Here is a 21683-nt window from a genome sequence, read left to right on the forward strand (position 1 = left end):
ACCACTAACCTTGTCACTCCTATGCGTGCGACAACTCAGACTGCTTGAGTTAACTTAAGTGATTTGCCCCGCTTCACAGGATGCTTGAGCCTACCGCCAAACACTAAGAATGATTTTGGAGCGGGCACTAGTTGTCTCCAATGCACATTGAATAACAAACAACTGCTGTGCTCATCTCTAACCACACAACAAACCACACAAACAGCGCTACCATGTGGCAGCGACCACAAGGGCCGGAGTCCAATGCCAAGCCCTAGAAACCACCGGCACAAACCAAACTCAGCGAAAATACCGGCAAGGCAAACGCAGACCCCTCATCCATCCGATGGCCGCTGCTGGTGAGGCCGGAAGGACGCTGCTAAATGAGAGGGACTAGTGGGAGGGGGGATATGAGGCCAACGCTGCATTCCCAGCTCCAACAAGCAGGTGGACCCAATAACAACACTGCCCCCAAGTGGTGTTCACCTGAGCAACGATAGCCAGACTCCCCCTCTCCCCACCCCAGGCGCAAAAACAGCCCGAGAGACAGCGATGCGCAGCTGACCCGGCCGGAAAATTAACGAAGTGGCATGGCATCGCCCACTGCGCCCTACACCAGGACCGGAGCTGCTCGTTTAACCCGTGCTTGAGTCCCGGATCACCCGCAAACGCCAGACACTGCGGCGCACGGCTCCTCTTACACGGGCAGAGGTAGGTGGCAACCCAGAAACACATTAAGCAACCTCGTCGTGGCGGCTCCTGACATTCTCTATCGAGATGGGATCACACAGAGACATCCCCAGACTGAACATCAGCTCGTGCAGCGTGCAAACTGCGCTAGAATCAGCTTGGTAAGTTTGCAAGAAGTAGGGGGGTTCACGCTCCGCCTAACCTAACACGGTGCCTGTGTTAGAGAGCGCGAGCTAACATTATAGCACGCGCATATGGTCCTACTCGTGGTGCTCCATCATTGCCATTGAGCCCCAGTTTGGTACGTTGCACCCCAACGACGTAAGCCAACGGACCATTGCATTACTTAGCGAGGTAGGCCATGAGTCTCTGCCATAATAATGACAATGCTCGAAGTAAATAAGGCTGGCCAGCGCGCATCGGCCCTGAACCAGCACATCATAAGCAACAGTTCTTCCCTGCCACTAATCTGCCACCTTCGCTTAGGCACAAACCAGGGGTGAGAGGCGTTAGTTGCATAAGCTAAATATGCAGTAACTATGGCTTGTATATAACATTGAGTCGCTGCGACTGGACCTGCACCACGACCACGCTGGGGGGATGGGGGCAAAACCAGAAAACATACCCGCCCAACGTGCCCCAGCACAAGCAGCCAGCACAACCTCGCAGCCAGAATTCACACCACCCGCTAGCATCGCCTGCCGGGCACCCTGGGTTTTCAAGGGGGGGCACCGCCCCCTGCCACCTCTAACACGTCCAACCGGAACAGTGGACTCGACGGTAGCACCCGCTACGGTAGTGCAGTGAAGCGGGTTATAAGCAGCCGGCCGGGAGGCAGCAACCCTGCCCACGGATCCAGGATCCACGGATGCAAAAATGCGGTTACGCTCTCTATACCGACCTGGACTCTGCCAGTCCGAAACGCGTTTCCCGCCGCGCACAACCTGCCCGGCCTCCCACGCATGACGAGCACCTTCTTAGGCCCGCCGTTGCTGCTGCGTTGCCTCCCGAGAATCATGGTCCCCAGCCGCGGTGCCCTAAGGACATCTCGCTGGCCACTTCGGGCGGAGAGGGGGTGGGGGGGCAGGGCGTGCTGCCGATAGGCACAGCCTGCTTGCAAAATTCAACTTGCAGCCCTGCTACATATACTGCCATTCCTGCTGCACTCAGAGAAATTTGCCATAAAAGAAATTAGGCTGATGGCAGACTCGGGGCTGGAACCATGGTATGAAGGGTTGTAGAGGTAGATCACTGCCCATGTGAGCCACAGAGCTGCTTCATAAATTCTGGCTAAATTAATCATTAATACCCAACCTTTAACCACTTTCACTCTGGGGAGGGGTGGAGGGGGGTGTCAGCGTCTGCATGCCAGCGCTACCAACTGCTGGCTAACCTTATCGCATTCACGCTGTACCGTGCTCTGCAAGCTCTGCCTACAAGCCATATCCCGGGAGTACGCGCGGTGGGAGTGGGAGTGGGGCGACCGAGCATCCCCTAGCAACGGGCCCACCCACGGCGATCAGAATTACCCCTGCGCCGCCCTTTCTCCCCTCAGAAGAAAATGTGAGACATTAAAGTGCAGCGATTGTCTTAGAGGCGGACAAGCTGCTTTCTATCACGCATCCGCTAGGGGCAAGAGCGCCGGTAATTGAATCCGCCGCCATATAAAAATCCGTATCTTGGACGGGTTAAATTCGACCCCCGGGTAACTGGAAACCCAGCCTCCGGTCACAGTCGGGGTTCACCGCCATTTTGGTGACCCACAAGATCCCGCTCGAATGCCCCCGCGACTTACACAAAGACTGGGGCCCTACGCTCACCTCCTAGCACGCGATCCGTGGGCCTCTGCACCCCTGATGCCCACCGCTTCACCCGGTGTCATGCAGGGATGCAAACCTGGGGGGAGCGAAGCGCAGGAGCGGAGCGTGGCCCCCCCCGCCCCATCTCTGACGGCGGAGCGAGCACCCGGTCCCGATCCTACGATTACTCTGCCCTGCGGGTGGTTGTTAACCGCCACCCTTCCAATTCCTTATGATCCGTGGAAAAGCTGGCGGGGAACGGGGCGAGGCGTGCACCGCTTGCTTCCCCTTTCACAACGACTAGTGCCAGTGCCGAAGTTGCGCCCATGTTGAAGCGGGAGGTGTCCGAAACTAACTCTCGGCTAGGGGCCCGGCACGTACCTGTGGCCATGTAACCTGAAGCCCCCCCGCCATTGCCCACGTCCCAACCCTCACGGCAGCCACGTCCGCGGATGCGCCTTGCTGCCCACTGCGGGATCAGGCCCGTGGAATTGCCACTCACACAGCGGCCAGCGCGGGCCCTGGGTACCATGGTGGGACGTGGGGGGGACAGATCACCTCACCTCACTTCGCTTCCTACGTGGTCACAGACGACCTCACAATACCCAGACCGCAAAGACCCGTAACACGACCAGAAGACGGCGTGTCAGGCACGCAAAAGAGGGCGCTAAAATGGTGGGGGAGGCATATATACCCTCCCCCAAGTCCTGGCACCCAGGAAGTGACGCCCCTAGCGCGCCCCGACCAGGCTGGGGGGACTCCACCCAGAGTCCCTGCCCCTGATGGGGGTGGGGGGTGTGGGGTGCCCAGGTGACACTAGAGTGCTGACCTCTCTAGTGGCCCCCTGCGGGAGCTTCGGCCAGCCGCAGAACGTGAGGGCACCACTGTTATTTCCACAGCGCATCGTTGGCATTTTATTCAGGTCTTGGACTTGCCTGGTTTGAGGCGCCCTCAAGCTGCAAAATTATGAATTTTGAATCCAGGAGACTTGGATTGTAATCCTGGCTCACATATGCCATCACTTTTTGTGATCGTCTGCATATCACCGATAGCCAACTCAGGAAAGTCAGGAATTTGCTTCCATAGCTGTGATTTCTGCATCTGGATCAAATAATCAACCTTTCAGTGGCAGCCTCAAATAATCCAGTGAGTGTAAATCTTCAACTATAATAGACTTACAGGGCTGCTGGCCAGCGTAGCATTTACACATGCAGAACTTCCGCTAGGGAAAATGAATACAGACCTAATTTTCACATTTAACTCCAAGAGTTGAATACATTTCTGATAGGGAGGCCTTTCCTGTCTGGAAATGACTGTACTTCCTTTCGCCTTTTACACGAGTACATTTCCAGTTGTTTTCACCGCTGGAAAACTATTTGGAACGGACGTTAGGCTTTCCTCGATTATACAAGCCTGGAGACGCTCACCTGTTTGTTTTTTGGTATTAACTCCCAGAAACGCCTTCAAACTTGCCCCTAACCCTACTTGTTGAACATCTACATTCACAGATGTTTTGGAAGGGTAACATTCTACCGGTTGTTTTACTGTGAAACAGGATTGCTCTCAGAATGTCACATCACAATAGTAATTGGTGTTTTGTATTTCTTGTGATGTGTCTTTTACACGCTTTTTGTTTTTGCACGCTGTGCCTTTTCGCCGAGTTCTGCCTCTTTCACAAGCACTCTCTTTGGCTGTGCTCCTGCGTTCAGTCTTTTAGTGTGTTTTCTGACCTTTTACTGTGTTTTTTAGAGTCATTTTTGTCTCCTTTCTTAGAGGGTTGTCTGCTGTTAGTTAGAAATCCACTTCCTGAGTCCTCAGGTGACACTTGCGTGTGAACCAGGCCTGTTGCTGCAGTGCGTGACTTCAGGGAAAATTCACCTCAAACGTGTCTCTGATCCCAATCGGATAAGCCTGACTGCGACAGCAGATGCAGGCAACAAGGGAATGGCAGATGTGTGCTGTCAAGGAAATGAAAACAAGCGTTTCAAGATAGGACACTGTGCTCCGAAGAGTGCAATTAATTGCGCTGCGCAAACCGTGTAATTGCAGAAGTGTCGATATCCGTGAAAACCGTGATAAGGCAACTGCTTCGTTCACTCTTTATTTATAGGCCTAACAGGTCCACGCCGGGACTGGCGTTGCTGTTCTTCTGACAAGCACCAGAGGGGGGCGCACTAGACCAAATAGCTTGGTAGATAAATGAATGCGTCTGCTTCTAAGAGCTGTACGACATGAAGATCGCAGAGTTTGATTGAATGAGTGCTGTCGAGTTGGCTGGTGGCAGCGGATTATAAATATAATAACCAGTATCTGCCATTTCCTTTCTCTTTGAAAGCTCAGCTGATGAGGTCGCTGCGTACTGCTGGCCGCGCGCCAGCTCACACAGTAAACGAAAGTTCTGTGAGGGTCCGAGGGAAACTCCAAAGTCTAAAAGGGAGCAGAAAAAACGAAAACCAGCGCAAATAAGGTGTCTCCGAAAACGAGATGGAACCAGGGGAATGACTGCGCTACTCTCGCGTCCTGCCCTGCACGAAAATGCCGCACACCAAGTCCGCGGCGAACCTCTGGGCTGAGCACGTGCACAGCCGGAGTTTCCAGAACGGTGAGCGAGGGAAAGTGACAGCCCGCGAGCCATACACGTGCACATCGCCTGTCCGGGCGCACTCATATCCTGTCCCCCTTCGGCCAAGAAACCGACAACAATAGATATTGCCAAGGCGAGCAGTGCGCATGCGCTGCATCGCTAGGCGAGACCTAAAAATAAAATGTGATGAACACTTTGAATCATAGCTGGAGCTCGTCTGTCCCTCACACTTTTTAGGACTCGCTTAGCGAAAGCAGCGCATGCGCTGTCCTCGCTATTGCGAGTACCTTTTGGAATCGATTCTCCGAAAGCCTGATATGTACGCACAGAGATGGACAAAGATGGCTGCTCTCGCCATTTGTCCAAACCTAGCACATGCGCGTGCATGTAAGGACAGTAGACAGCCCGCCGCCATCTTGTTGAACACACGTGCTTTCACTTTAAACACGGCGTGCTTTCACTTTAAACGCAGTTTAAAGTAAAAGCACGCGGTGTGTGCACTGCACGCCAGCCCGGCCGACCTCCCTTGTTTTTCTTCCTATCAAAATCGACAAAGTGTTTGGTAACTCGTGAGAAATTCCCTTTCACAAATAGTCTGTTTACTTCCTGATATCTATATTTTATTGTACAGCGATACCGTTCACAATTGGGCTCATAAGGCGCTTTGTAAAACATAAAAGAGCGGAACATTACATAGCATAACTTGATATGACGCGAAACGAGGCATGTTTATTTACAGCTATAATTATCCAAAAGTAAGACATATAGACATGTTCTTTCATTTTTCACAATGCAACCTAATAAGTTCTGGACAAGACATATTTCCCTAATTACCAGAACAATCTCAAATTGTGAACAGATGCTGAGAGAAATAAAAGTAATACACAGTTGTTGCTTTTTTTACAACACAGAGGGGTGGGCAGCAAATGACATGCTGCTGTGACACCTTAAAAAAACGTATTAAAAGTATTTTTTTGGGTTTCGGCTCATATAATTAATTGCAAGAAAAAATAACGTTGAGGAAGGTCCATTAAAACGTTGAGGATGTTCCCATGATTGTCAGCATGAAGCGCATTATAAAACAAAACATTCCAACAGGCACTGTGCATTGCCCTGATGGCGCACTATGGTTTAAAACTTCCTTGCTACACGTGACGTTGTATTGAAAATGCATTAAAGAACCCTCGTGAAGTGAGGCTCGAGCTCTCATGATGATCATCGGCTGCTGTCTTTTAGATACAAAACCGCCATGTTACAAAGCCAACCTTTCAAGCACATTCCTGGCATGCGCTGTTTTCGTGTTACGTGAACAATAGCGCCCCCTGCTTTTGGACTTCGAGCGACACAAAGAACAGCACCGTGTGAAACGGAGAAGGATGTTTTTAGCTCCCATTTTTTATTTATTTATTTATTGGTGTCTTTTTGAAGGTTTTGATATTGCTCGATTGCAGAAAAGCAACGTTAGATACAAAAACGACGTAGAAAAGGAGTAAAAGTATGTGCGCACAGATGTCTAACTGTGTGTAGTATTCGCGCATGCACAAACATAAGCATAGGTGCACAGATGCTATTCGCACAGGTAGTTGTGGGTGGGATAATAAACAAATGATAAAGAACGCCTTTCCCATGTACCGACTGGTTTTCATACATTTGCCATATAAATACTTTATATCAACGACTTACACTTGGCCCGCTGCAAAGAAAAGCATGCTGCCATTTCCCAACAAACACACTGTTCTCTTTCTAATGAGCTTAGAAGTATGAGCAGGTAAACCGAGCCTGGCAGGATTCGAGCTTGTGGCTTTCAGATGACAGATATACGGCGTGTTATTTATGTTATGGTATTTACAGTTTTGTTATTTTGTGGTATTTTATTTTGTGGTATATGATGACGTTTTATCTAATGCTGCGTTATGATATGATATGATATGTCATGTTATGTTAAGTGCATTTGAATTACAAACACTTGCCCTTAATATGAAAAGTTAGCACTCTGAGCTGTCTGAACTTAACAACAAGGATTAACTCACAAGCAGCCTGACTGCATAGATGGATGGATGAGTGGATGGATGGATGGATGAGTGGATGGATGGATGGATGGGCATACAGACGTGTTTGTATAAAATATAAACCTAATGATAGAGTGTGAAGTCATGTGACACTTATTTAATTACTCGGTGATGGAAGGCCCTTGGCTCACACATGTAAGACATATACTGCCTCGTTTAGTCGAGGTCTTCAATATCTGACCTATTACCTTAGACCTAATTGTTAAATTTTGAAATATACATTTGTCTGAAAAAATACAAACGTACACAGTCTGAAAAACATGGCAAGCTGACATCATCATGCCAAACATACAAATTCAAACATCAACACACACATCCAACACACACCCACGTGCAGCAGATGCCAACACACACACGCAACACACACACAAACATTCACACACACACATGTGCACTTTTAAACTTATAAACAGAACGTTTGAGTATAGTTTCTCTTACATTAACCCCTTACACTAACATGTATTTTGATGAGTTTTACAGGAATAAGTGATATGATTTTCCCCTAACATACCGCCTCAGACTTACAGTGAGAGTTTGGCTAAGCCTGCCTGAACCAAATTGGAGGCTTATTTGCCATTTAAGAACTTGAAACTGCAAAAGTACTACTTAAAGAGTGTGAAATACAAAGGAAACAGACAACAGCATATTAACAAGCAGGGCGTTAAAATTATCGCCGCTTTGGCGGCAGAAAACTGCCGCTGAAGCTGCGATAATGGGCTTGATAATATGCCGCAGAGAATTCCCATAGAAGCCCATTGTGACACCAGAACATGGGCTTCTATGGGAATTCTCAAGGGCATATTATCAAGCCCATTATCGCAGCTTTAGCAGCAGTTTTCTGCCGCTAAAGCGGAGATAATTTTAACGCCGTTTCTTGATAATATGCCCCACAGTCCTCATCCAGTTGCGAAAAAATTCTCACATCACAAAACTCTTAGAGTGGGTACTTTGTGAGGAAACCAAACCTTATGATTCCAACTGATAGTTACAATAATTCATCAAACCTTTTGGCGGTTGAACAGGCGCTAATTCATAGGATATCCACATATCTTGATATTATGTAACAGTTATATAATATCAAGATATGCGTATATCCTATGAGTTATCGCCTGATCAACCACCAAAACGTTTGATGAATTGGGCAACCCTGCGTCCTATTTAAATATTCTGCCGCATCAATCCTTTTAAATCGGATACATCGACTATTTTGACCAGCCTATAAAAGAGAAACCCTTTGTGCAGGGTATCGTAAATCCATTACTATTTTCAGTACTTGAACTTCTCAACGGAATTTTCCACATCAGGTAAACATATTTGTGTTGGTGGTGTTCAAGTTGTCGGAAGTTATAGACTAGTAGGTAACCAATTAACTAACTAAAAAAATACATAAATCCTCAGAAATTGCTCGGTGATAAATGCTAGTCCCACAGTGCACACTATTGTGTAGTGGTTCATTTTTGCCAGTAGTCATTTTCATAAATAATATGTTGCACATCAAATTCAAAGACTGGAACTTTAATTTATTTAAACTTCTGCCTTCTTCCTGTTGCCTTTAACAGGTGTGAATGCCAAGTTTTTTTTTTAATTGGGCCCTAACACGCCCCCTAGTTTTTATTTTAGCAGACAAATATTGATTATTAGAATGGCATAAACAGGATATAATATTTGGCGACCCACATTGTGTTCTACAGTACACTGAATGGTTAATTATATTGTTAAGTTAGAATATATTTCAACAAGTGGTACATACTGAATACATATACCGGATTTCACAGTTGAAGTGAACTTGGTACTGGAGAGCAATAGGCAGATGCTGTATTTTTTTTTTTAATTCATTGCTGTTCATACTGTTCGTTTTGCTGGGTCTGGTGGCTCAGTGGACTAATGCATCCACTGCAGGGGCCTGTGTTTGACCTCATGGCCACAGGTTCAAATCCTGGTGGGTCCACTCAGCCTTTCATCCATCTGAGGTCGATAAAATGAGTACCATTGAGTTGGGTAACAATAAACGTCTGTTGTTCAGCGCCAAGAGACCTTTGGGTGAACGTGCGCTTTACAACATGTTATCTTATGTTAACTCAATATGCTATATTTTTATAAAGATTTTCAGTTCTGAAGCACAATGCTTGCAACGTACGATTCTCCTGAAGGGTGGCATTCTGTCGTCCTAGATCCAGTAATGGAATGAGCATCAGAGAGTGGCAGGGCAAATGGAAAATGGGATATCTTCTGTGTGTCTGTGAACTGCAAATTGTGTTCAACCTTATAGTTATAGCCAAGGCCACTGGAATGATACGATTGTGAAATTGCAGCGTTTTTTGTATATTTATAGATTTACCACATTTGCCACATAATCTAGCATCTGCTGCATAATCTGCACATTTTAACAAAAAAAATGTTTCTTGCTCACACTGTTCAAAAGTTAGTAAAATCGCAGCATCATGTGTTGCCGCGCAGTGAAAGGCCCTTTGCAAAGGTTGACTGGTCACCTTTCTGTTGCTTATCGCTGCATTTGGGTTTTTAAACTGGTACTAACGAGGTGCAACCAAGGTCCAGACAGTGTTAACAAGTTTAAAAATAACAAAATATTGAAGAAATACTTTCACAAAAAGTGCCACATTGTACTGCATAATTTGACTTTACCAGTTGCATAATTTACTCAACAATGGCGCATAATTTGTCCTTCCCCTGATGCATAATTCCAGTGGCCCTGTTTATAGCTTCAGCATTTGCAGCAGTGTTTCTCATGGATGGGTGTGTGTCTGACACATATCATTTTAGACCGCTGACTTCAGTGCTTTGTTTTAAATGCAGTCTGCCTTGAAATGTCTTAGTGAACACAACAAAACAACAAGCATTGAAAATGCAATAGGTCTCACCTTTCATTAACATAAAGCCATTTGCTTTGCTATACAATACCATTAGCAAAGCAAATGGCTTTAACTTAATCGAAGGCGAGACCTATTGCATTTTCAATGCTTGTTGTTGTGGTTGCGGTTTTTATATAGCGCGAACTTGACTCGAAGGTATCAGAGCTCTTTACTTGAGCACCTGTTATGTTACACAAGGACACATTCATTTATGATGGGCATGTGGAGATTAAGTGATTTGCCCAGAATCATAGGATGTTGAGCCGACGCTGAGATTCGAACCTGGCTCCCCAGGTCCAAAGTAAACAGCTCTGGTCGTTAGGCCACATCTTCTCCCCACTTCCTGCGCCATCACCCTGACCTGCCCCCCCCCCCCCAAAAGGTCACGAACAGCACTTCCTGGTCACTCACGCACTACATAAGACGCTTCTCACATAGGAAGGATCGCGGCAGGTACAGCGCCACCTAGCATGCCACCCTCTCACTTATGCTCCTTGACACACCACAAGAAAGTAGGAAGCGCTATTTAATGCTACTACTAAATTGGAACCAGTAAGACATAGTAATTGGGCAGCGTATGTATGAAAACTTACATGTCAGATGCGAAGCAAACGTCTTCGAAAACCCACTTTCACTCAGATAGTTGTGGACTGGACAGCAGCAGCGCCACGTGCTTTATAGCCCCCATGTGAGATGCACGTGACACATATCAACCAATCCGGTTCGCCCAAGTCTCAGAGGCAGAGGGCCAAAGCTTTGGGACATTCTGGTGTCTTGCAAGAAGGAGGTTGACAGAACACTTGATCCGTGTAGCAATAAATTGCATTTTGATGATGTATGCACGTGTACTCAACTGTGCTGCCAGCTTAAAGGGGCACTTCTGTCAGAGTTTAAATCGTTTGCTGTCCAGGAACAATTAGCTTTCAAACCACTTTGTTTTTCTTGACCTCCATGTGCAGCAGCCTGAATCTAGGAGTGTTCCATCCTCGTCCAATTCTTGGAACTGCCTGGAGTTTTGGTCAAAAACAATTAGCAGCACACAGGGAGCTCACTGGGTCTCTGTTAATGAACTGCAGATCAGCTGATTGAGCAGATAGCAGACTCCTGAGGGCACCAAGCTCATTTTTGTGTGTATCTGAGTTACTAGGGGCAGTCGGGAGCCCTTTAATGCCCTCCGTCTTCTCCTTTATGTGATATTATAAACTGATTTTGTAACCACCGTCTCCATGATACGTGTTTTCCCCTATGCCATCTTAAGGATGTTTGTGTCCCATTGCAGGACATATTTTTGGAGTCCCCTGTTCTGAACTTTTTTGAATGTATTGCTCGGTTTCAGCTTGTTCAAGCGATCAAAATACCCAAAAAATGTTGAATTGCACATTAAACTTTCAGAAACGCTGTCACACAAATACAGCTGAAAGTTCAAGCTGTCCAGAGTATGGCCGCCAAATAGTGGCAAATTAAAAGTTGAAAAAGACTCAACTGTTTGTGCACTTGCATATTGGTTTTGTATTTCAACAGCAATTAGGGTGACCAACAGTCCGTAAATTTCACGGACCGTCCGTAATTTGGACCTCACGCCCGTTGTCCGTGATTATCCCTTTTACGGATGCCTTTTGCCCTTAATTTTGGGCCTTGCAGGGAGCAGAGCTGTTCCCTCGCACTCATCCTCAGAGCACAAGAGCAGCCCCACCCGCCCATTGTCATTCTGTTCGTGGCTGATTGCCACATACAGAATGACAATGGGCCAGTCTGGGCTGTTACAGCATGTGGTGGCCTCCTCCAGTCTCAGTCTAGGGCAGGCATTCTGTGTGGGGCTGATTGCCACATACAGAATGACAATGGGCCAGTCTGGGCTGTTACAGCATGTGGTGGCCTCCTCCAGCCTCAGTCTAGGGCAGGCATTCTGTGTGGGGCTGATTGCCACATACAGAATGACAATGGGCCAGTCTGGGCTGTTACAGCATGTGGTGGCCTCCTCCAGCCTCAGTCTAGGGCAGGCATTCTGTGTGGGGCTGATTGCCACATACAGAATGACAATGGGCCAGTCTGGGCTGTTACAGCATATGGTGGCCTCCTCCTATCTCAGTCTAGGGCAGGCATTCTGTGTGGGGCTGATTGTCACATACAGAATGACAATGGGCCAGTCTGGGCTGTTACAGCATGTGGTGGCCTCTTCCTATCTCAGTCTAGGGCAGGCATTCTGTGTGGGGCTGATTGTCACATACAGAATGATAATGGGCCAGCCTGGGCTGTTACAGCATGTGGTGGCCTCTTCCAGCCTCAGTCTAGGGCAGGCATTCTGTGTGGGGCTGATTGCCACATACAGAATGACAATGGGCCAGTCTGGGCTGTTACAGCATATGGTGGCCTCCTCCTATCTCAGTCTAGGGCAGGCATTCTGTGTGGGGCTGATTGTCACATACAGAATGACAGTGGGCCAGTCTGGGCTGTTACAGCATGTGATGGCCTCCTCCAGCCTCAGTCTAGGGCAGGCATTCTGTGTGGGGCTGATTGTCACATACAGAATGACAATGGGCCAGTCTGGGCTGTTACAGCATGTGGTGGCCTCCTCCTATCTCAGTCTAGGGCAGGCATTCTGTGTGGGGCTGATTGTCACATACAGAATGACAATGGGCCAGTCTGGGCTGTTACAGCATGTGGTGGCCTCCTCCTATCTCAGTCTAGGGCAGGCATTCTGTGTGGGGCTGATTGTCACATACAGAATGACAATGGGCCAGCCTGGGCTGTTACAGCATGTGGTGGCCTCCTCCAGCCTCAGTCTAGGGCAGGCATTCTGTGTGGGTTAGATGGAAGAAATGAACAAAACAAATGCACAGAAACGCTCATGCTGCTGCTATGTGCCAGTTCATAAAAAGAAGCTGGCGAAAGAAGTTAAAAAGAAGAGTCTCTCACAGTCTCATCATTTCAGAGCTGAAGCATTTTTTATATTATATACAACGAAGCCATAGTTGCTACTTTTTAAATTTATTTTATGCAACTAACATCCATTGACAAAGCCAATAGTCATGGCTTGTTGTAGGTCTAATGTTACTGGATGCAATGATAGAAACAGCAAAATACCAGTCGGGCGGCACATTCTGCTCAGCACATATTTTTAGCTTAGGTGTTTTAAGCTACGCCCGTTAATTACATCAGACACGCCCCTTGGAGAGACCCCCAGTTTTTCCATCCCACTTAAAGCCCTGGAAACAACACCATGTCACAGTCACCTGATGTCCTGCCACTGTGCATCATGCATGATTCAAGACTTCCAGGTTTTCAGATAGCCTATGTGCAGGGGCATAGTGAAACCTCCCCCACACCTTGCTTTAAGAACGACAGCGAGGGTGAAGTTCTTTATGGGGCTCTTCTGTCTGCAACTCAGTAGACAAAGGCTCAGCTCATAATTAATGTGAAAAGGTGGTATAGTGAATAAGTGAAGGAATGGGTAAATGGCTGGGTGGATTAGTGAAAGGATGAATGGATGAGTGAAAGGCTGAATGAATGGATAATGAGAGAAAGGATGGATGGATGCGTGAGCGGAAGGATGGATGAGGGTAAATGGATGTATGGGTGGAAGGGCAGATGAATGCGTAAAAGGGTGGATGGATCAGTAAAAGGATGGTTGGATGAGTGAAAGGGTGGACGATGGGCGAGTGAATGGGTGGATGGATGAGAGAAATGATGGATTGATGAATTGATGAGTGAAAGGGTGAATGAATGGATGGATGGATGAGTGAAAGGGTGGATGTAAGGATGGGCAAGTGAGTGAAAGGGAGGGTAGATGGACAAAAGGATGGATAGATGAGTGAAAGGGTGGATGGATGAGAGAAAGGATGGATGGGTGAGTGATAGGGTCAATGGATGGAGTAATGAGTGGATGAGTAAATGGATGAGTAGGTGGATGGGTGAAGGGTGGATAGAAGGATGGGTGGCTAAGTGAAAGGGGAATGGAGAGAGAAAGGGAAAATGGATGGATGGATGAGTGAAAGCATGGATGAATGATTGGCAGAATGGATGGGCGAATGGGTGCATGGATGTGTGAAAAGAAGAATGTAAAGAGTGAAAGAATGCATACATGAGTGAAAAGGAGGGTGGAGAGTTGGAAGGAAGGATGGATGGATGAGTGAGTGAAAGGTTGAATGGGTGGTCTGATGAGTAAGTGAAAGGATGGCTGGATGGGTGAAAGGGTAAATGGTTGGATGGATGAGTGAATGGATGGATGGATGGGTGAAAGAGTGGATGGATGACTGAGTGAAAGGGAGGGTAGATGGACAAAAGGATAGATAGATGAGTGAAAGGGTGGATGGATGCGAGAAAGGATGGATGGATTTGTGAAAGAATGGATGAGTGATAGGGTCAATGGATGGATTCATGAGTGGATAAGTAAATGGATAAGTGGGTGGATGGGTGAAGGGTGGATGGAAGGATGGGTGGCTAAGTGAAAGAGGGATGGAGAGAGAAAGAGAGGATGGATGGATGAGTGAAAACATGGATGAATGATTGTCAGAATAGATGGGCGAGTGAGTGCCTGGATGAGTAAAAAGAAGAATGTAAAGATGGATGAGTGAAAGAATGCATACATGAGTGAAAGGGAGGGTGGAGAACTGGAAGAAAGGATGGGTGGACAGATGAGTGACTGGGTGTATGGATGAGTAAGTGAAAGGATGGCTGGCTGGGTGAAAGGGTAAATGGTTGGATGGATGAGTGAATGGATGGAATGGAAGAGTGGATGAATGAGTGAAATGATGGCTTGGGTGAAAGGGTAAATGGTTGAATGGATGAGTAAAGGGATGGTTGGGTGGATGTGTGGATGGATGAGTGAAAGATGAATTGGGAGAAAAGGTGGATGGGTGATGGACGGATGAGTGAAAGGGTGGATGAGTGAAATGATGGATGGAAGGATATATGATGGATAGGTTTGAAAATGGTTGAAAAGGTTTGGATATGAATGGGCACACAGATGGAAGGACAGAATGAAAGGTGAAAGACTGAATGATAGATGAAAGAATTTATAGATGACAGACTGTAAATTTGAAATGATGGATATCAGGGGTTTGATGGGAGGATGAATAGCTAGATCCTTGTCAAAAGAGCTCTTCTGGGGAGGGTTGTGATGACTTATTTTGCTTTCTTGGTGCCATAAGAGCTTTAGTTCAGAGTGGGAGGTATTTAATTTTTCTGGCTTCTCCCTTGCCTATGTGTTACTATTCTGTATTTGCTGTGTGCTTATGTGTGGGATCTATACATCATGCATATGACATTTTGAGTGACACCCAACTGCTACTTGAATGTTACACTAGTAATTGTACATTTTTGCATGCTTTGTTTTAGGTGTACGGTTTTAGGGAGAGCCTCATAGTGCCATGCGTTGTGCTTGAGATGTATATTGTGTTTGTAGCAATTGGCAAGGTGTCAAACATAAACTATGTAATAGTGTAACAACAGTGCCTTCTTTAAGAAAGCTGCAGGGAAAAGCACCTTTGTGACTTCCGTCAGCTAGTGCAACTCTCTGCGAAGCCCCCATAAGCAAAGGCAGATTCCATATTTTAAGTTCCACTTGGTGAAACACCCATAATGCGTCTCCTATAGTGGGTTCATCACAGCAATCCTCCCTTTAGTTCACCTATGCGTGCCGCTTTACATCTCACAATGGCACACAGATATGAGATGCAAGTAACAAAGTCTATCTGAGCAGATCTTCCTGACCACTTCTCTCACCAAAAATGCCTGCTCAGGACCATGAGTTGTTAACAAAATATCAGACTGGACAACCCAGTGTAGTAACCATATAAATAGATTATTATCATATGAAATACCACAAAAAGACCTGCACAGTTGCTCAAAGCTGCACGCATTCTGAAAAAACGTGAAGTGCACGATTGTCTCAACCTAATATAAACTTATTTTGACTTGTACTTAAGTGGTTGTCTATTTAGTTACTTTTATGCTATCACGCAACTACCTCTGATGTATCTGTAAAACTTACCTTTTGTCCTGAATTTCTGTCCTGAATTTTGACCTTCTGTCCTGAATTTCTGTCCTGAATTTTGACCCTTTGTCCTGAATTTTTACACTTACCGTCCTGAATTTGCACCCATGCCAGTTGGTCCCCCTAACAGCAATACCTTACATGGAATTTAGTTTGTGACGTGCCTCTTCCTCCAAATGTAGGAAAAGTATGGTAAAGGAGACTTGGTGGAATGGTGGAATGGTGGTGGAGTAAAGCATGCTCTAATTGGTACTGCTTATTATTACACTGAGAGACTAGTGCATATTATTACAATGAGAGGCTACTGCATATTATTACATTAAGAGACTACTGCATATTATAACAATGAGAGACTACTGCATATTATTACATTAAGAGCCTACTGAATATTATTACACTGAGAGACTACTGCATATTATTACAATGAGAGACTACTGCATATTATTACAATGAGAAACTACTGCATATTATTACACTGAGAGACTACTGCATATTATTACAATGAGAGACTACTGCATATTATTACACTGAGAGACTACTGCATATTATTACAATAAGATCTATTCACGTAGCACAAAAAATGTAGCTTCAAATGCCTGGTGTTTGTAATCAAAAACACACATCCCTTCAGAAGTGTCATTCTCCTGCAACAGAGAAAATCAAAGTACTGCTCTGTGAATGTTTACCTTTCATCAAATCAAATCTCTATAATCTTAGCATCAATTCTCTTTCCCTACCATGCTTCTCCTCTTTGCATGTGTATACGTCTCTGGCTAGACTGTGATCGCTAGATGGTTGAGTAAAAGGAAGGATATGTAAGATTTTAGAGGAAGGAAGAGAAGTAAAGGTGTGGAGAAAGCTATAGATAGGTAGAAAAAAAGTAGAAAAGAGGCGAGGGGTGGTGTGGGGTACAAAAAGATGTGAAGTAGAGAAAGTTGGAAAGAGAAGCGAAGTAAAGCAAGGGGTGGAGAAGAAGTGGTAGACCAGTAGAGAGGTGAGGTACGGCAAGAAGTGGAGAGAGATAGAAGGTAGAGACGGATTGGTGAAGGACAGAGAGATTAACATTTATAATGTAGATAAAGAAAGGTCAATAGAGAAGCCGGGAGAATGGTCTAGTGAGAGGGGAGAAGGCTAGAAAAAGATGAATTGTACAGAGGAAAAAGGTGAAATTGAGAGAGTTGAGGTATAGAGGTGAATTGAAAAAGAGAAGTAAATAGAGACAGACGACAAAGAGAGAAAAAGGAGGTAATATAAAAAAGAGAAACATAGAAGTAAAGAGAAATGAGTAAGTTATTAAGAGAGATGGGGTAGACAGAAAATACTTAGCTGGGGGGATAAAGGTGAGGTAACACATGAAAGGGGAGGTATATTGAGAAGTTAGAGATAGGATTTGTATAGAAATGAGTAGTGAGTAAGATGTAGGTTAAGAAAGACACGGAAGAGAATGTTGAGGTGTAGAGAGGGGTGAGAGAAAGGTAGAGAGTGCTGAGGTATAAAGCGAGAGAGAGAAAGAAAATAGAGTTGAGGTGAAGAAAGAAATCAGGTGAGAGAATGTTGAAGCAGATGGAGGATAGAAACATGAATGTGAGATGGACACAGAGCAGTGAGGTGCAGAAGAAGGGTCAGGTAGCGAAAAGAGAGGTAGATGGAGGATGTGGAAAAGCGCAGATGTAAATGCAGGCACAGAGAGTAGTAGAGAGAGAATGAGAGTGCTGAGGCTGCGCGAGAGGTTGAGATGGTGGGTATAGAGGGGTGTGTTTGAGATAAGAGGTGAGGTAGACAGACGTGAGATAGAGTTGAAGTAGAGAAGAGGGCAGGATGATAGAGATGCAGGGATAGGTTGAGGGAAAGTGAAAACGAAAGAGATTATGCAGAAGAGATCATCTGACAAAATGGGAGACATGAGAAAGAAATATGGATGAAACAGGGGAATAGGTAACAGAGATAGTTAGAGAAAGGAGTAAATACAGAAGTAAGGTAGAAAGAAGGTTTGGTTAGTGATTAGAGAGGTACAGTGTGATGGCATACCACAGGATAAAGAGGCAGAGGTCACACAAAGACACATGTAGTAGAGAGGGGTAAGGTAAAGAGAGATGCAAGGTAGACAGAGAGATGTGAGGTAGCCAGTAAATTAGAGGGAGGTAGACAGACAAGTAAAGAGAAAGATGAAAAGATGCAGGATATGATAGGGATAGAGAGAGAAATGACAGAGTAAGAGACAGGTGTAGCAAGAAAGAGATAGTCAGAAAGGTGTAATGTAATACCGTGGAGATATGTAGAGATAGAGCCAAGGATAGAGAGGGAGAGATGCTGAGAGATAGAGAGAGCCCTCGCTTTACCAGGAGCCCTTTGGAAGGAGGGGGCCCTGGGCAGTTTCTCATTTTGCCCATACATTAAAAGGCTCTGCCCTTCCCCCACCGGCGAACAAGATATATCTGACAATCTTCCACAGGACTCCTCTAAAATCTAAATGTTCCTGACTCCCTGGAAGGATTTGTCATTCTGTAGCCTACAAACCCACCTTAAAGAAGAATGAGGCATGTGGATAGAGAGATTCATTTAATGTATACAAAATTGGAACTTGATTGGCACAACCACGCGTTGGCACTCTTTCTGTATCACCAGGGTTTCCATCCTAGGCCCAGAAGGGTCAACTCTAAGTCACATTTTCAGGCTATCCCCCACCTATATATATGACTTGCATCATGTTTTCTATAAGTGCATCCAGTATAAATGTCCTGAAAACTTTGCATGTATCTGGCTTTTACCCCTGTCGGATGAAGAACAACAATAAGAAAAACCATACACATTTTCATAAACCAAATGTTGCTTTTTATTTACTTATATCTCACAACAAAACCTTCCTCTCTATTCACATTAACACCCAAGCTCTCATGGCAGGCCATTGCCGCTCTTCCCTTAAGAATTTTCTCCTTTCAACACTTGCACCCAAAAGCGGAAAGAGATTGGTCCAACAAACACTACTATATTCTCAAAGCTTAGTTGGTTTAAAAAAGGGCTTTGGTCCTCAGTTTTTCTTTAGGCTGGCACTGCAGAAGAATGAGTTTGCTGAATACCAAAGCTGCCTAATCTTAGTCCCCCCTCATGCCTCTTTCTTCCTTCAATCTCAATCAATCAATCAGGGAATTGTGAGCACACTACTCCCCGTGAGGGTCTCAAGGTGCTGGGGAGTAGGGGGGGTAGCAGCTCCGTTCAGTCGAAGAGCCAGGTCTTGAGCATCTTCCTGAAGATGTTCAGGGAAGGGGCACATCTGATGTCGATTGGGAGCTCGTTCCAGGTCTTGGCCGCGATGTAGGAGAAGGCTTTTCCACCTATTCTTGCTCTGTGGATGAGTGGGGTTTCGGCAAGGGCGAGGTCGGCGGATCGTAGGTTTCTCTTGGGCAGGTGGAAGGAGATTCTTTCTTTGAGGTATCGGGGTCCGGTGTTGTGGAGGCATTTGTAGGCGTGGGTGAGTATCTTGAAAGTAATTCTCTTCTGAAAGGGGAGCCAGTGGAGGTTTCGTAGGTGTTGGGTGATGTGTTTGCAGACTGAGTGTGTACAATAAAGGCTTAAAAGTACTCTCTGATACTGCCTTACTGCTCGCCCACACTACCTGTCAGAACCAGCTCTTCTCTTGCTGGCCGTTGACACAGGAGCAGAATGACGCAAGCTCCCAATTCCTCCTCCGAACTCCCCGGCCTCCACACAATCTAAAAGCGTAGCCAGAAGAGCCCCAAGGGGGAAAGGGGAATTGGACAGAGAAGAGAATGCACACACTGGTGGTCTTCCTTTCTTCTTCTTCTTATGTAGTCTATCTTTTCTCTGGCTCTTGCTGTTGCTCGTGAGCTGTAAATAAACAATTACATGTAAATCACTTTCTACTTCCCTTCTCTTCCTACCTTGATCTTTCCTTATTCTCTATTGTACCCACCCTGGTGCTGTGTGCCTTTGCTTCTCTTCTAAGCTACTCGTTCTTCTGTTCTTAATGTTTTTTCACTGTAAGATAATAAACTTGTGTTATTATATTTCTTTCTCCCTTCCTGACCTCTCTTTTGTCTTTTCCTCTAGACTCACTTACAGGACAGAGAACGGAAGCCTTGGTTAATTTTCTTATTCTTCTTCACCTTTTATAAGTATTTCTTATTCTCTAACTACTGTTGCTTCACTGTAGTTTTTGTCCCATACTATTCTGTGTCATTTGTATTCTGCCCTCAAGAGTTTCCACTCCCTAAGGTATTTTATTGTCAGGAATCGGAATTCACTCGGAACTGCTATAGTGTACCTTATACCTTTTATATTCTAGACTTGAGCTGACTCTAACTCGTACTAATAGCTGGCGCTACTCTTGTACTTGTGCTGACTTCTTCTTTGAACGCTGCGCACTCGTTCACTAGAACCGGTGCTTCTGCCAAACTCACGCTGTTGCTAAGTTCGGAACGTTTTCTCTGGTAGAAATTGGAACAGTCTTACTTGGGTTTGCTGGCTGCCTTCGAACTCAAAAATTCTCCTCAGAATTCTCGCGACGCGTAGCTTCTTTTCCCTGACTAACGCGATGCGTTGAAGTAACCTCCTACTCCTCTCACAGTTCAGGTGAAGTGCGCAGCTCTCCGCGCACCTCACCTGTATCACGCAAATCTGCCAAATCAACTAGAGCGCTAACCCGTTTCTGATTAAGGAACACTCTGCCGCCATGCTGCATTCGACCTAGCACCAAATGCTGTTTACACAGTTTTGACAACACGGCCACCATCATTCCTTTCTTCTTATACTGGATACCTTTCTTGACATGTGACCTCTTTGTTGGGGACCTGACACTACCACAAATAGAGAGTAAGGTGCTATCTACTTTTACCTCTGCCTACCTTTGGGTTCCACTGAACTCTGTGCACACCATATACAGGGCCAGCTTCCTACAATTATTTATTGTGATGTTTAGTATTTATTGGAATGCTTGAGTCTAGCCTTGCCAGAAAGATTCTAACCTCCCACCATGAAAACTCTGTATCCATTTATAATCTTATGTCCTGTGGTCCTGATACTATCTACAAACTTTCTTATGAAAATATTCAGTTCTTGCAAAAAAGTAGAAAAATAAATGTAGTCAATCGTCTAGGTTATGAATTTCAGTTTCCTGCCTTAATCAGTCAAATCTTTCACTTTATTTAGTCAAACAAACCCAGCTTTATTAAGCCAGGCCTCCTTTTTAAATAAGTCAAAACACCTTTATTGAAGCAAAACTTTTGTGATTCATTCAGCCCAAAATTTTAATTAATTGTGTCAAACCTATCACATTATTCAGAAAAATCTTTTCACCGAAAATCCTGTATCATTGTAGGAACTTTCTTGCGTTATTCACCGGAAGCCTTATTTTCACAGCCAATCCTACTGCATAAATAAGACCATCCTTCTGCTTTCATCAGCAATATCTATTTTGTCTTTTGTCTGCCAAACCTGACTTATTCAGCCAAACCTCTTGGTTTATTCAGCCAAACCCACGGCTTCATTGAGCCAAACTTGCGTTATTTAGTCATATACCCTGCATCATGCAGCCAAACCTCCTGTCTAATTTAGCAAAATCTCCTATTTATCAGCCTCGCCTCCTGCTTCATTCAGCAAAACATCCTGCTTTACCCACCCAAACGCGATAATCTTCCAAACCTACCGCCTTACGCAGTCAAACATTCTTCATTCAATCTA

General features: G+C 45.5%; 2 protein-coding genes across 3 annotated transcripts in view; one reads left to right on the plus strand and one right to left on the minus strand.

Annotated features, from left to right (window-relative positions):
• The window catches only part of LOC146772563 (mucosal pentraxin-like), a 116646-nt gene extending 105982 nt beyond the window's left edge, over nt 1-10664 (minus strand). The window contains exon 1 of one of the 2 annotated variants that reach the window (XM_085639616.1): nt 10585-10664. The gene's annotated coding sequence lies outside the window, so the exon portion shown is untranslated. The remainder of the gene's footprint in view (nt 1-10584) is intronic. The other variant, XM_085639618.1, reaches the window with a different exon arrangement.
• LOC146772564 (mucosal pentraxin-like) overlaps nt 1-21683 on the plus strand; it is a 36830-nt gene that overhangs the window by 11979 nt on the left and 3168 nt on the right. The window lies entirely within an intron of this gene.

Source organism: Triturus cristatus, chromosome 12 (genome assembly GCF_964204655.1).
Source record: "Triturus cristatus chromosome 12, aTriCri1.1, whole genome shotgun sequence".
Classification (NCBI taxonomy): Eukaryota; Metazoa; Chordata; class Amphibia; order Caudata; family Salamandridae; genus Triturus; species Triturus cristatus.